The sequence below is a fragment of the Sitophilus oryzae genome, unplaced genomic scaffold (genome assembly GCF_002938485.1).
Source record: "Sitophilus oryzae breed Bouriz unplaced genomic scaffold, Soryzae_2.0 scaffold_1658_pilon_pilon, whole genome shotgun sequence".
Lineage (NCBI taxonomy): Eukaryota > Metazoa > Arthropoda > Insecta > Coleoptera > Curculionidae > Sitophilus > Sitophilus oryzae.
Window position 1 is genome coordinate 567,278 of NW_022146345.1, and position 13,390 is coordinate 580,667.

Sequence of the window (13,390 nt, forward strand, 5' to 3'; positions counted from 1 at the left end):
TTTAACAAATTGCTGTAACTTTTTTGCTATGAAAAATTTTGTATTTCTATGAAGACATTTCCAAAGCACTTTTTTACGTAGAATTTAATGGTTTAAGTATATTTTTTTTAAAATTAATAATTTAAGAGTCATTAACAGAAAAATTGACTTTTTATTTGGGACACCCTGTATATTTTTAATTAAATGAAAAGAACTTAAAATTAACTTTCCATAAATATAGCACACTTGATATTTTGTTATAATCCTCTTCGAAATACAGAATTTTTAAAAATTTGCCACTTTTAACTAGTAGGCTTTGGATCCCTTATTGATGATCTGCCCTAATGGAACTCGAAAACTTATTTTTTCAGAAAGACGAGGTACCGCCTCAGAACGCTGAAGTTATTGGCAAATTTTTGCAGCCAATTTCGAGAATAATTAAATAACTAACCAAGGTCCCAAGGTTAGGTTAGGGATCTAATCCTACGGATATCTTTGAGGAAGTATAAAGGTTCTTATTTTTTAAATTGTCCATATAATCTAGTTAAGAATTAGAAGTACTTAGCGGTTATGCGAGGGTATCTTTCGCCCCCACGGACTTGAATTGAATTCCGCGAGAAATATTCAATAACGGCCCCGTCTGTCCATAACGGAAGATGTCGAACACCTGCAGCGAAATCTCATGTGTCGGTTTGCTATTTATTTTTATTATTATTAGATATAGTTTAAACGTATTGATGTTGGTAAAATATAGTTTAAATTGTTATAAAATTCTGCATCTCTCATTGCAAATATTATTTTCGTTTTAATTGCTGCTCACCGGCTAGATTTTTTTTACATTAGAGCCGGCGCCGTTCTACGCCTACTTATTCAAAGTGGGCGAATTTTAATAAACTCTATATCTCGAAGAGCAATGGAGCAAAATATCAAGTGTGCTATATTTTTAAAAAGGTAATTTTAAATTATTTTCAATGAGTTAAAAATAGGCAGGGTGTCCCATTTAAAAAATTAAATTTTCTGTTGATAATTTTTAAATTATTAATTTTAAAAAAATATACTTAAACCATTAAATTCTGCGTAAAAAGATGCTTTGGGAAGGTTTTCATAAAAATGATAAATTTTCCATAACAAAAAAGTTACAGCCGTTTGTTAAAAATGCATATTTTTGAAAAACACCCTGTAACTCCGAAACGGTAACAGGTATCGATGTGCGGTTTTCACCATCATGTTTTTGACAAAAATTGAGCTCCGGACACCGATATTAGTTTTCGTCTATCTCTTATAGAAAAGGGTGTTTCCATTTAAAAGCGTCAAATTTGACCCACCCTGTAGTTGTTGCATACTTTTAAGAAAATATAGATTTTTATTTAAATTCTAATGTATTCTTCTTTGATTCATTATATCTTCTAAAAATCTACCCTTTGAAATGTTAAGTTATTATTTGTTGCACTAGTAAATATGTGTATATGTAAGAAACAACTCTGAAATGTATCAATATGGTTTTAATAACGGTTAACCTTTTACATAAAACAGAACATAGGTACATCAAGACCGTTAATTACGTTATTTATTTTTAATTAGTAATTTGCCATCGCATCTGTCATAACTTCGTCCCGTCCATCCACAGGCCGCCTAAATATTTTCATAAATATTAAATATTCGAATCGATAAATAAAGTTTTCCTGCCGCTTGGCGGCAATCACTTGACTTATTTTGAATTTTATTACATTCGTGGTTGACGTCTCGCTTTATCTTATCGGCCGTAATTTTGCCATTATTCTGTTTTAACAATTTCTCTCCCACATTATTCGATTCAAAACAACGATTTACGCTCGACACACGTTCATTTGCAGCTCCATTTATTATTTGTAACTTTATGAGTAATAAATTGTAAAGTGACTTGTGGGAAATATACGGTGTTAATGATGGATAGTTATGTCTTTGGTGTCAATAGTGTACTGTGGTGATGATTAGTGTCATGTGTGATATCATTTGATTGGGGAGTTGTAGGTATTGATTAATAATTATTCATAAATATCTTTGAAATGTTTATGGGTGTTTCTCCAGAAAGATTATTTTTTCTTGTCTCTGTATTTTAATTATTTACCTTAAAAAAGTATACTATTTTTTTTTGCACAGGAGTAACAGTAAATGTATTTTTAAAAAAATGCAGAGGATAGCTCGGTATCAAAAAATATTATTAACATTTTTTTAAGCTCAAGTACGAAAACGGCTGTCACCAACAAAAAATTCTCTAAGTTTATGACTACAAAACATGTTTTATTCCAAATAAATACTAAATAATATATGATTAAGTTACTAAAAATAAGTGAAAACTAATTAACATTTCTGGTTTTACAAAAAGAATAATGTTTTTTTTTTCATTATACGCCTTTACATTTTGTCACCATAATCTAACGTCAGTCCTCTGGTTCAAAGTTATTGTTCCTTAAATTTCAACTAGATGTCACTAATATATTTTATTAAACCTTTGAATAAGAAGACTAAGGAAGGAGCATATCAAAAATCTTAGGTACACCGCGATGGGCCTCAAATATGGCCGACTTAAATTCCGGTTTATCAGTGCCGTTCTAATTTTATTTAAAAAATGTAAAACTATGATGTAGGGTAGACGTAGGGTAGACTCAATAATTTTTGTTTTATTTTACGTTGTGAATAAATGTTGGTACATAGTTATTAAAATTGTTATAAAAATAAAAATAAAATTCTAATAAAAATAGATAAGTTATAATAATTATTTATTTACAAACACAAATATCCGATACGCTACTGAACTGAAGCAGGTAAGTCTAATTGATGTATCTAAATTCTTTGACATCTAATCTTTGACAAGTAGTAAATAAAAGCAAAAATGCAAGAAAAAATATATAATTAGTTAATTTAAGTGAATTTCATAAATGATCGGTTTACGACACGTATATATATTATATAGTCACTTCCTAGCGAAAAGTTGTTCCATTATTTCACTCGATTTTTGCCGAGATCTACCGCACGCTACACAACCAACTATTTTAGAGTCTTTTTCGATAAATCGCGATAGTGTTACTGTTAATTTAAGTGCTGCCACAATTTCCATCTAGATTTACTACCTTTATACAACTATCAGTAGTAGAATAAATAATAAATAACATAAATTAAGCTCCGTAAAGACTGACAAATCCATAAAATTTCAAATCAAATTCAAATGTGTCAAATGAATCATCAAACAGAACTGTCAAGGATCCCCACCCTAGAGTGCTTTTATGACGCTTTTTCCGCCCACCATGCATGAATACATGGATAGCATTATGCTCCTTCCTTAGTCTTCTTATTCAAAGTATTAAACGAAAGGAAATCATTATTGTGTTTGTTTTGTATCTATGGTAACATAAACAAACTATTTGTTAATAAATTTGTGCTATTAAACAATTTGTGTTTAGATACAAGGTGTCACAGTTTAGGAATCAGTCCTCTGGTAAGTGTTTTTATATTTTTTGAAAATAATATTAATGCTATTTTTAAGTTTAAAGATTATAATTGCTAGGCTGAACATTAGTAATGAACTATTTAAGCTTATGAAAGTAATTCACGTGCTATTTAAAGAGGACAAATTTTAAATTAGTCATTCCTCAGGCATCATTCCTCTGGAAATAAAAATACCAGAGGAATGACGATATCCCAGAGGAATGTTTCTTACCTCAATACTTTAATACCCCATTTTTCTTATCACGAATATAGTAAATATTGATTAATGTAGGGCACATAGATATTTATTATTGAATATGACATTATTTTTAGATTAAACATGGCGAGAACGAGACGGAAACAACCAGATAGTCGCGAAGAGAAATTGAGAAAGAAAAGAGACGCAGAAAAAAGAAGATACGAACGTATGAAAGAGGTTCCTTAGAAGAAAATTATAAGCCTTCACAAACTCTACCCAAAAATTTCCAAGTTTACTTGGAATTATTATGAGACTGGGCACGGTATAGGAGCCTCAGATGGCATTGGGGGTGTCACTAAAAGGACTGCTGATAGGCTAGTAGCCGAAGTAAAAGATACTGGTTCCTTTGAAGGCCCTAGTAACACATCTTAAAGGGAACATAATAAAAGTGACATATTTTACAATAACGAAACAAGATATTGATGGAATCGAAAACATTATTAAAAACGAAAGCAAAAATATAAAGCCTTTTGTTGGCACAATAAAAGTGCATCAAATTACGATGGATGATTTTTTTTTTTTCATTAAGCAGTTTTGAGACAAAAAACGTTAACTTTCTATTGGGTCGAATACAGTATTAGGGGTAGTATTGTGGAGAAACACCCTTATAACCTTTTTTATTATTAATATAATATACAGGGCGAGTCTTAAATAAGTACAATTATTTTCAGGGCTGGTAGATTTCGATAAAAGGAACATATTTTTTCTTTATCGCTTTTCAAATAAATCTAAAACTAAAAAAATTTCCAAATTTTTTTCAAAAAATTCGAAATTTTCAATTTTGTTTTTTTTTCGGTCGAAATATACTACCCCTAAAAATATTTGCACTTATTTAAGACTCACCCTGCATATAATACAATGTGTCCAATTATACGGTGGACATTCAAAAGTGCTTCGTTTGTCTGCTAGAGGGCATTAAACTTTAAAAAAATTAACGCATTTTTTCAGATATTTTAAGAACCTTTCTTGATTGTTTTGAACCGATTTTGAGACCGATTTGAACCGAAAAAAAATTTGGGTGTTTATGTTTTGCCTTAATAATAAGTAAGTGCCTTAATATTTGACTTTCATAAAAATGAAGAAAAAGTACGGGAAGGGTTGGGTTGGGTTTATTAATTTTAAGGGGAAACTACTTTTTGGGGGGTTATTAATTTTAGTATTAGTGAAATCATAAAATGTAAAGGAATTTTTAAGAAATTAATCTCCTGATTTCTCTAATACCACCTAATACTAAAATCGATGCATCGGAACCTTTAAACGAAAATATCTTAAAAACCGCTCACTGTTTTGACCTAAACGAAGAGCACCTTTTTTACATAAAAAAGTACTAGCTTTAAGAAATCAAAGTACCCTTTCATGGCTATTACGGAATTTTACACCATCGCTATTTGCTTTGGAATTAAAATATGTTTAAGGGTACCAAATTTAAAAAAAAACGGTTTACCAATATTCTTAAAAATAAACGAAATATATTTTTTTTGAGCTATAACTTCTGCTGGTAGCATTTTAGGGCATATGTTCATAAGAACTTTGATTTATTTTTATCTGTAGAATCCCCACTGAAGTTAGATACACTATTTTTTTGACACCCTGTATATTGTATTCTATCAGATAAACAATTAATTGGTCTTCAGCTATGTTTAAAAGTTTTAATGCAAACGTTTATTATTTATTATTTAGATATTTAAAAGCTTTTTTTAGATATATACATAGATAATATACTGTCTTCTGCATAAATACAAAATCCTCGCTTAAAAAACATTAAACCGAGCAAATAAAGAAATGAAACATTAAAATATAAAGACAGTAGAAATAAATATCACATAATGATTATAATAAAAAAAATTACACTAAAATATAGAATAGAGAAATAATAAATAATTAATAGAAATAATTATAAGCAATAAATAAAAATTTCGGAACTTTTCTCCCATTAAATTATAATTATTTGCAGTAATGTTCCGCGTGGTTTACAAAAAAATAATTGAAAACATGAAAATATAATATTATAATATATAAAATATAATAATATTATTATTTTTGTCTTTATAATATATTAAAATAAACCCGGTACCTTGGACAGTTTGAGAAACTAGTAAAAATCTAATTAATTTTGCGACAATTATACAGAGTCTCCCCAACATTTTCGGTATATTACCAGTAAAACTAAACATTTGAAAATTAAAACATCTTTTTGAGTATAAAGCCATTGGGTTCCAAAATTCATTGAGACAATTCTTTGAGATATTTTCTTACTGGCTCGTAAATATTAATTAGTTTATCCATAATACAATTCTCATATTTTAAATTTATTTTTCTCTGTTTAGTGCTAAGGCTCTTGCGAAAATCCTTAATTTACTTGATTCTTTTATGTATAAACAAACAAATATTGCAAAGAAATTCGCGTTTATTTACCCATCGTGTAGTATAAAATAAAAAAAATAAAAATGCCTCCTGCAATAATAACTAATATTTATAACACAATATATAATTTTAGTGTCAACATCTAGAAACATATTAAAATATCCAACGGTATATTTTCATTCCGTGATTTTATTAACATAAGTATTAATTTATAGTTCAGTGCATTTATCAAAAAGTGATAAATCTTTATCTCTCTATTTCATTAAATAAATATAATACTTAAATCGAATCTTTTTTCACTTCCAGGCCTAGGTAATTCATATGACTATTTATTTTTCAATCAAATACCTAGATTTTATTAAATATTCAAGTTTCCCACTCAACTAAAATTTTGCCCTACTTATACCTACAGTACCTTTGTAATATCTAAAGGTACCTACAGGATTTACTTATCAACCAAGTCATTTTAATAATCTATAATACCATCCTTAAATAAACATTATATTCCCTTTATCACAATTAATCAGATGATTAATATGTTTTGTTTTGCACTGTCAAAAACTATGATTAATGTTTGTTTTGCTATGTACTGTCAAAGAAAAAACATTACATATTACCCTTGTTTATATATTCTTAATTACACTGCAAAATTTTTTAACGTACTTAATTATTTTAAAAACATAAATTGAAATTTTTTACGTACCTAAATTGAATTATTTATTTTATCGATAAATGATAAAATATTTATGAAATATTAAAAGTCATCAAATATTACGTGTTAAAAAACGATTATTTTTTAAAATTTTGATGCTTGTTGTTTTTTCAAAAATATAGTAAAATAAAGTACCTCAATGCAGCAAAATACTTTTACTTTAAACACTGTACAGGTGTTTTACTATACATATAGAGCAGATATTAGTATTATCAACAGATGATTAAAAACTGAAAACGTTGTCATTTTAATAATTGTTCAAAATTAGTGATGAACTGGTATTGGTCTTATAGTCTTGTACAAAAAGCATGCCCAAGACCAAGACCGACCAGTGCAAGACTCCCACCAAAGAAAGATGAAGTATGCAAGACTCCTGCGGTCAAAGCCGAGTTTCAGTAACACCCTTGTAACACTGAATCAATCAGATTGCTTCAGTGAGACTGACAAGTGAGAAAATTGGTCTTAAGCCACAAGTACTCCGTTTACTTCGTTAACAAGATTGTGATATTTCATCCCTCGAAAACTTTTATTATGTAGCTAAAAACACTGAAAATTACACCAAATGACACACAATAAGGTAGGTTTATATTTATAAGAACACGTACAAAAATTCCACGAAATGAGAGCAAAGAACGCAATGCTTAAAAGCGAATTTCAACGCATATCCACGCAGTAAAGTAATAAATCTGTAGGTATTAATCTTTTAATACGGTTTTAATTTTTTTATTCACAATAATATAAATTATCTAAAGAATTTCCGTGAGTTTTTTTGAAGTGTCTAGGTTGACTATCAATGGGGAATGGTATTGAAACATAATTCAGTCTCGTTTTCCGTTTAACTTGATGTCTTAAGTTTTCACCCAACTCGTAAAGGTATATACTAAAATGGTTTAGGGCACAAACATAGTGAGGCATCTCGATGCGATGCTCGCCAAGATGCTGTCCGCGCTGCTCGCCAGGATGGTAGCCGCGATGGCATACTGAAATATTTACCATCGCCGTTTTATTAAGCACCAGTTTATGTAATAGTAGTTATTAATTAGTATAGGCTTGGTGCATTTCAGTTGATTTCAACAAATTCCTACCGCAGCGAGTCAATGGCAAAAATCAAAAATTATTCCTATCTATTTCACGTCGCCGTCATGTTGATCGCATAGAATAATATTGAAATCGTGGTTTTTTTGTTATAATATATAAGTATTTTAGATTTTTGCTAGCGCAGTTATTGAGAGATAAAACACTCAGGTACCAGGTTTGTATGATGTAACGCTATTTCGGGTAGTAAAAAATAAATGAAAAAGAATTCGAACTAGGCGTCGGCGTCGTGCTGTGTTGTGACAATGTCAAATGTTAATAAAATTGCCGAAAAAATGTTAACGCATAAAGGAGAGCGCAATTAGGGCGTTGTTGGGTGCAATTACATTCAATAACTCAACTTTCCCGGATATTCAACTCTCCTGAAACACAATTTTTGTAGCATCATAGTTTCTCACACCGATTTGATCAAAAGCAAAAATTGTTTCAAGCAGTTCGACGAAACAAGTGAGTAAACAAAGTGAACAAAGTGCTCGTTACATAATCAAAAAATTAAAAAGACATATACTATGAGAAGATAAAATATAATTTGCAATATTAATGGTATACTTTTTTTTCAACTAGTGATTAAAGTACTTGCTATAAAAAAATAAAGTCCATAAACTAATTTCGATTTTGAAAATAGCTACTGTCACTAGAAACCTGCCATGACGACATCAGCCCTCTTTGTAGCCATTTTATTGAAAAATTGTTCTTTATTCAAAATCTACACCCTAATATATGTAGTTTGAAGGAGCATTTGAATCTGTTTCGATATATTTTAAAAAATAGGTTGTCGTATTTGAAATAACAAAGTTTTTATGTAAAATAAATATTTAAAATAAATCATGAATTTTTGGTACCCCTGTATAAATTTAAGGCAGCATTACAATTTTTTAGTAAAGTATATTTCTCTATCTTTAAACTCAGCACAAGAATTAATTCTAAAAAGTAATGTACAGGGTGTTGATAATCTATTCTGAATATATTCAACTGGCAAAATTATGAACAGAAGCACCGTTTTCCGTCTATCTATTCCATTGTAGCATGCATATTTAAATTACTTTAAATATCTCAAAAACCAAAGCTTGTAAACATATTAATATATAATAACCCTTATAATACATGCCTTATTTTGTGTCCAAGGATCCAAATAAGAAATAAAATATCGGGTGTTCCATAAGAAAAAATATAATTTTGGTGTAAATCATAGTTCTGACATACTCTGTACATTTCAAAATAATATTAAATTATACACATGGTCTTCCCACATATGCCCATAAAATATTTTGTTTCTACATATTTCCGTTTTCGTACAATCAACCGACGCGAATGAGTTGCGCCACCCCGTATATAGGTGTTCCATTTAAAAAAATATTCGCGATCCACTCACATTTTTTGAGCCACCCTTTAGAAGTTCAAATATTTTCCTCAAATACATCCTAATACATACTTTATGTCTGGACTACAAAATTCATAAGTTTTTTATTATTAGAACTACAGATGCCCGACGCACTATTGCCGGACCCTGTAGAATCAAGGTTATTACATTGTTGGTGATAAATTAAATATTAGTATTGTGAACATTTTATTCCACCCGACTCTAGTTCGACATATGCTCAACGAATTGTGATCCTAAACCGACCAATCAAATGTAAAGTTTCAGGCATCCGCGTCCGCTTCTCGCAAAAAACAAAAATTTTGTTTTTTAGGAAGCATCGCGCTGAACATCAAGGTGCGTGGCGAGGTGCGAGGCTCCAGTATGTTTTGACGCATAAATTTGTACATGTTTGATTCAGCATCGCCGGATGGCGAGGTGAATGGCGAGCATCGCGTCGAGATGAAATGCCTTCACTATGTTTGTACGATAGTCGCGATGCATCCTACGCGCACCCATTCGCCGTTTTAAAATAGTGCGCGTAGGATGCATCCCGGCTACCATCCTGGCGAGCAGCGCGGCCAGCATCTTGGCGAGCATCGTATCGAGATGCCTCACTATGTTTGCGCCCTTACAGTTACTTTACAGTTACATAAGTTTTCTAATTGGTTTATCAACTAAAAAAAGAAATATAACCATCTGTTCTGCTCGGATGAGTCTGAGGTTTAGTCTATATGATATTGTATAAGAATTAAATTAATCTTATTTAGCTGATAAGGGGTTTTGGTGTATCGTAGGTTCTGTAATGTTCTGTTGGACTTCCGCCTGAACTTCCAGTCTAAATTGATATTTTATATTTGCTTATTTTAAGATGTCCACATTAAATCTTTATCATATTATAAATATAAGGAACAGTCATCCACAGATAAGGCGGTAAGTCTAACTGAAGCAGTCTGGCTGATTTTATGGTACTGAATTAACAGAATTAACTTGAAAGTAAAATGATATTTTCGTAGTACAAGTACATTTTTTACCCAAGTGAGATACCCCTCGCCTCTTTTGGTGTATCGTAGTTTTTGTAATAATCTGTTGTAACACCAGAAGTTCCGGCCTAAATTTATTTTTTTGTATTTGCGGGCTTTAAGATATCCTAGACTGAATCTTTATCATAGGAAACAATCATCCACACAAAGGTTCTATAAGTCTTACTGAAGCAGTTTGGCTGATTTTATGGTACTGAATTAAGAATGAACGTGAGAACACGGTTTCTGTGAAACTGATCAGTATATTCCCATTTCTAGTTAAACTGAAAGCTAGTTCTACTTCTGTTCATTTTTACTAAACAATGAATCAAACCTATTTTTTTCGTCTATTTTTCCAAGTTTTCAGGGAATATTGACAAAATTGGCTTCCAAACTTATTATTTCTATATAGTTTCAATAGCTCTCCATATATTTCTACGTAATATCCTCGTCTGGCCCACTGTCTACGACATTTTTGTCGTTTTTATACATACAATATGTCACTCATATGCTAATTCTAAACATACTAACTTCTCGAAAAACTGTTTGTATTTTTGTAGACATTTTATGTTTACAAGATCAACGAAAGATGTCTAGATCAACCGAATATATTCAACTGGCAAAATTATGAACAGAAGCACTGTTTTCCGTCTTTCAGTAACACTCAATCAGACTGCTTCACTGAACCTGACAAGTGACAATCCGTCTTAAGTCACAAGTACTCCGTTTGCTTCCTTAAAGAGATTGTGGTTTGATTCATCCCTTGAAAACTTTTATTATGTAGCCAAAAACACTCTATAATAGAAACATATATTAGGTTTATATCAATAAGAACACACACAAAAATTTCACGAAATGAGTAAAGAACGCATTGCGTAAAAACGAAATTCAACGTATATCCACGTAGTAAAGTAATAAATTTGTATTAATCTTTTATTACGGTATTGTAAATTTTGTTATTCAGAATAATACAAATTATCCCAAGAATTTCCGCGCATCATGCCAAAATTCAATCGAAGGCAAAATACGACGGAATTGAAAAAAAATCTATAATCCAATTTGTTGCAGTCCTAAAGTCCTAAAAATCAAAAGCCGTTTCTATGGTAATATGATGGTAATATCAATTCGATTTCATTCTTTGATAGACGGTTATTATTAATTTTGATTAATGTCGTATTCATTGCTGTTGTTAATTTCAAAATGTTTATCATATTTTCCAATAACTATCATCGCCCTTTCCGTAACATTGAACTAAATAAATTTTGTGCTTCTTTGACATTTTAAGACAACAAAAAATATTACGTTAATTAAAATTCTATTAACAACAATCTATCAAAGAATGAAAACGATGTTGTATTACCATAGAAACGCTTTTTGATTTTTAGGAAAATTGAACCATATTTTCATGTTTTTCTTAATTTTTTTCTAAAACGGTACGGAAATTTCGAAAAGTATAAACGGGATTAACCATTTTAGAACCAGCAAATTTTTTTATGAAGAATGCATTTTTCTCAAAATGTCAATAATAAAGAAGTTTTTCCTCTTGTAAAGACTATCCGGGGGCATACTGTATACTAATTAATACTGTTTATACTTTTCCAAAGAAGCTTTAAAAATCAAAACGCGTCTATGGTAATATAATTTTGATTTCAATGTTTGATAGAATTTTAATTAACGTCACATTTTTTGCTGTTTTAAAATGATAAAGAAGCAAAAACTTTATTTAGTTGAATGCTAGGAAAGGATGATATAATTATCAGGAAATCTGATACTTTAGCAACAGCAAAATATGACAACAAATATGACGTTAATCAAAATTAATAATAACCATTTATCAAAGAATGAAATCGAAATTATATTACCATAGAAACGCCTTTTGATTTATAATATATTGGAATATCCAACCAAAAATTCAACCATATTCTCTTGTTTTTTTTAATTTTACCTAAAACGGTATAAAGATTTGGAAAAGCATAAGCGAGATTAACCATTTTAAAAAATGTATTTTTCTCAAAATATCAATAATAAAAAAAACTTTTCCTCTAGTAAACACAATCCGCGGACATACTGTAGTGTTTATTCAAAGTCTATTTATAATATGTGCCTACAAATTTGTAAGGAAACCTATTTGGGCTAGACCGACTCCCACTTGTAAATTTTTTCATTATCTTCTCTTGATCTTAATATGTTTTGCAAAACCGTATTCGGTATGATGCGGTTGATTTATATATTTCTGGAATAGAATTTAGATGATACGAGTAAATCAACTGACCGACAAAACATATATTATACATTTCATTTTAAACCGGAAAATACATTTGAATTTGTTGACATTGTAAATATATGTATGAAAATACTTAAAATTCTGCTCACATTATGTATTTCCAGGCTCAGACCACTCATGTACTTGGCAAACATTTGTTATTGGCATATGCTTGCCATGTTGTATGTGTGGTTTACTTGTGCAATTATTTGTCACTCTTCGCGAATCCATCCTCTGTGGGTAAAAATGGTCCAAGTCAAAGAGATCACAATTGTTGGTACACTTGCCAAACGTAAACTGGTCTGTACTGAGGCGCTGTAACGAATGCACAAATAATTTTACTGTTATTGCGCATTTTCCATTTATTTCAGCCTCGTGGTGGCTTGTTAACTTTTAGTTTTTTTTTTATTTTGTTTTTGACGAGGATTTTAAGTAATGTTCGTGCTAGCGTACTTATGGACACGTTGTGTGAGCGCTAGGCTTGCAACAGCTGATACAGCAGATACAAAGTTGGTATACTTGTCAAATACTCAAATATTGGTGTACTTGCCAAGTACACCAGTCATCTAAACCCAGCTTATGAATGATTGGATTGAGAATCCTAAACTAGCACCCGCATATAGAAGGTTTTCGAAACAGGAGATCACCTAATATAACTTTTTCTTCTTATTTTCAGAAGTGCAATGCCAAAATCCAAACCGATTGAACCGGTATCCGTAGGCAGCGCAAGACTCGATAGAAAATCGAGGCTTTCCCTTCCCGAAAAGGAATTTCGCCATGAGAAAGACATACAGAGGAGGAATACCATATCGGAATACACGAACAAAGGAAGGAAAAAAGTTAAAGCACCCCTCACACCGACGATTATTGAAGA

At 30.6% G+C, this 13,390-nt stretch overlaps 1 long non-coding RNA gene across 1 annotated transcript; it reads left to right on the plus strand.

The window, feature by feature from the left end:
* Positions 1-1,745: 1,745 nt before the first annotated feature.
* LOC115880778 lies at positions 1,746-13,390 on the plus strand. Its single transcript, XR_004049938.1, has 2 exons — positions 1,746-1,989; positions 13,193-13,390. It is a non-coding gene; the product is annotated as an uncharacterized LOC115880778 (long non-coding RNA).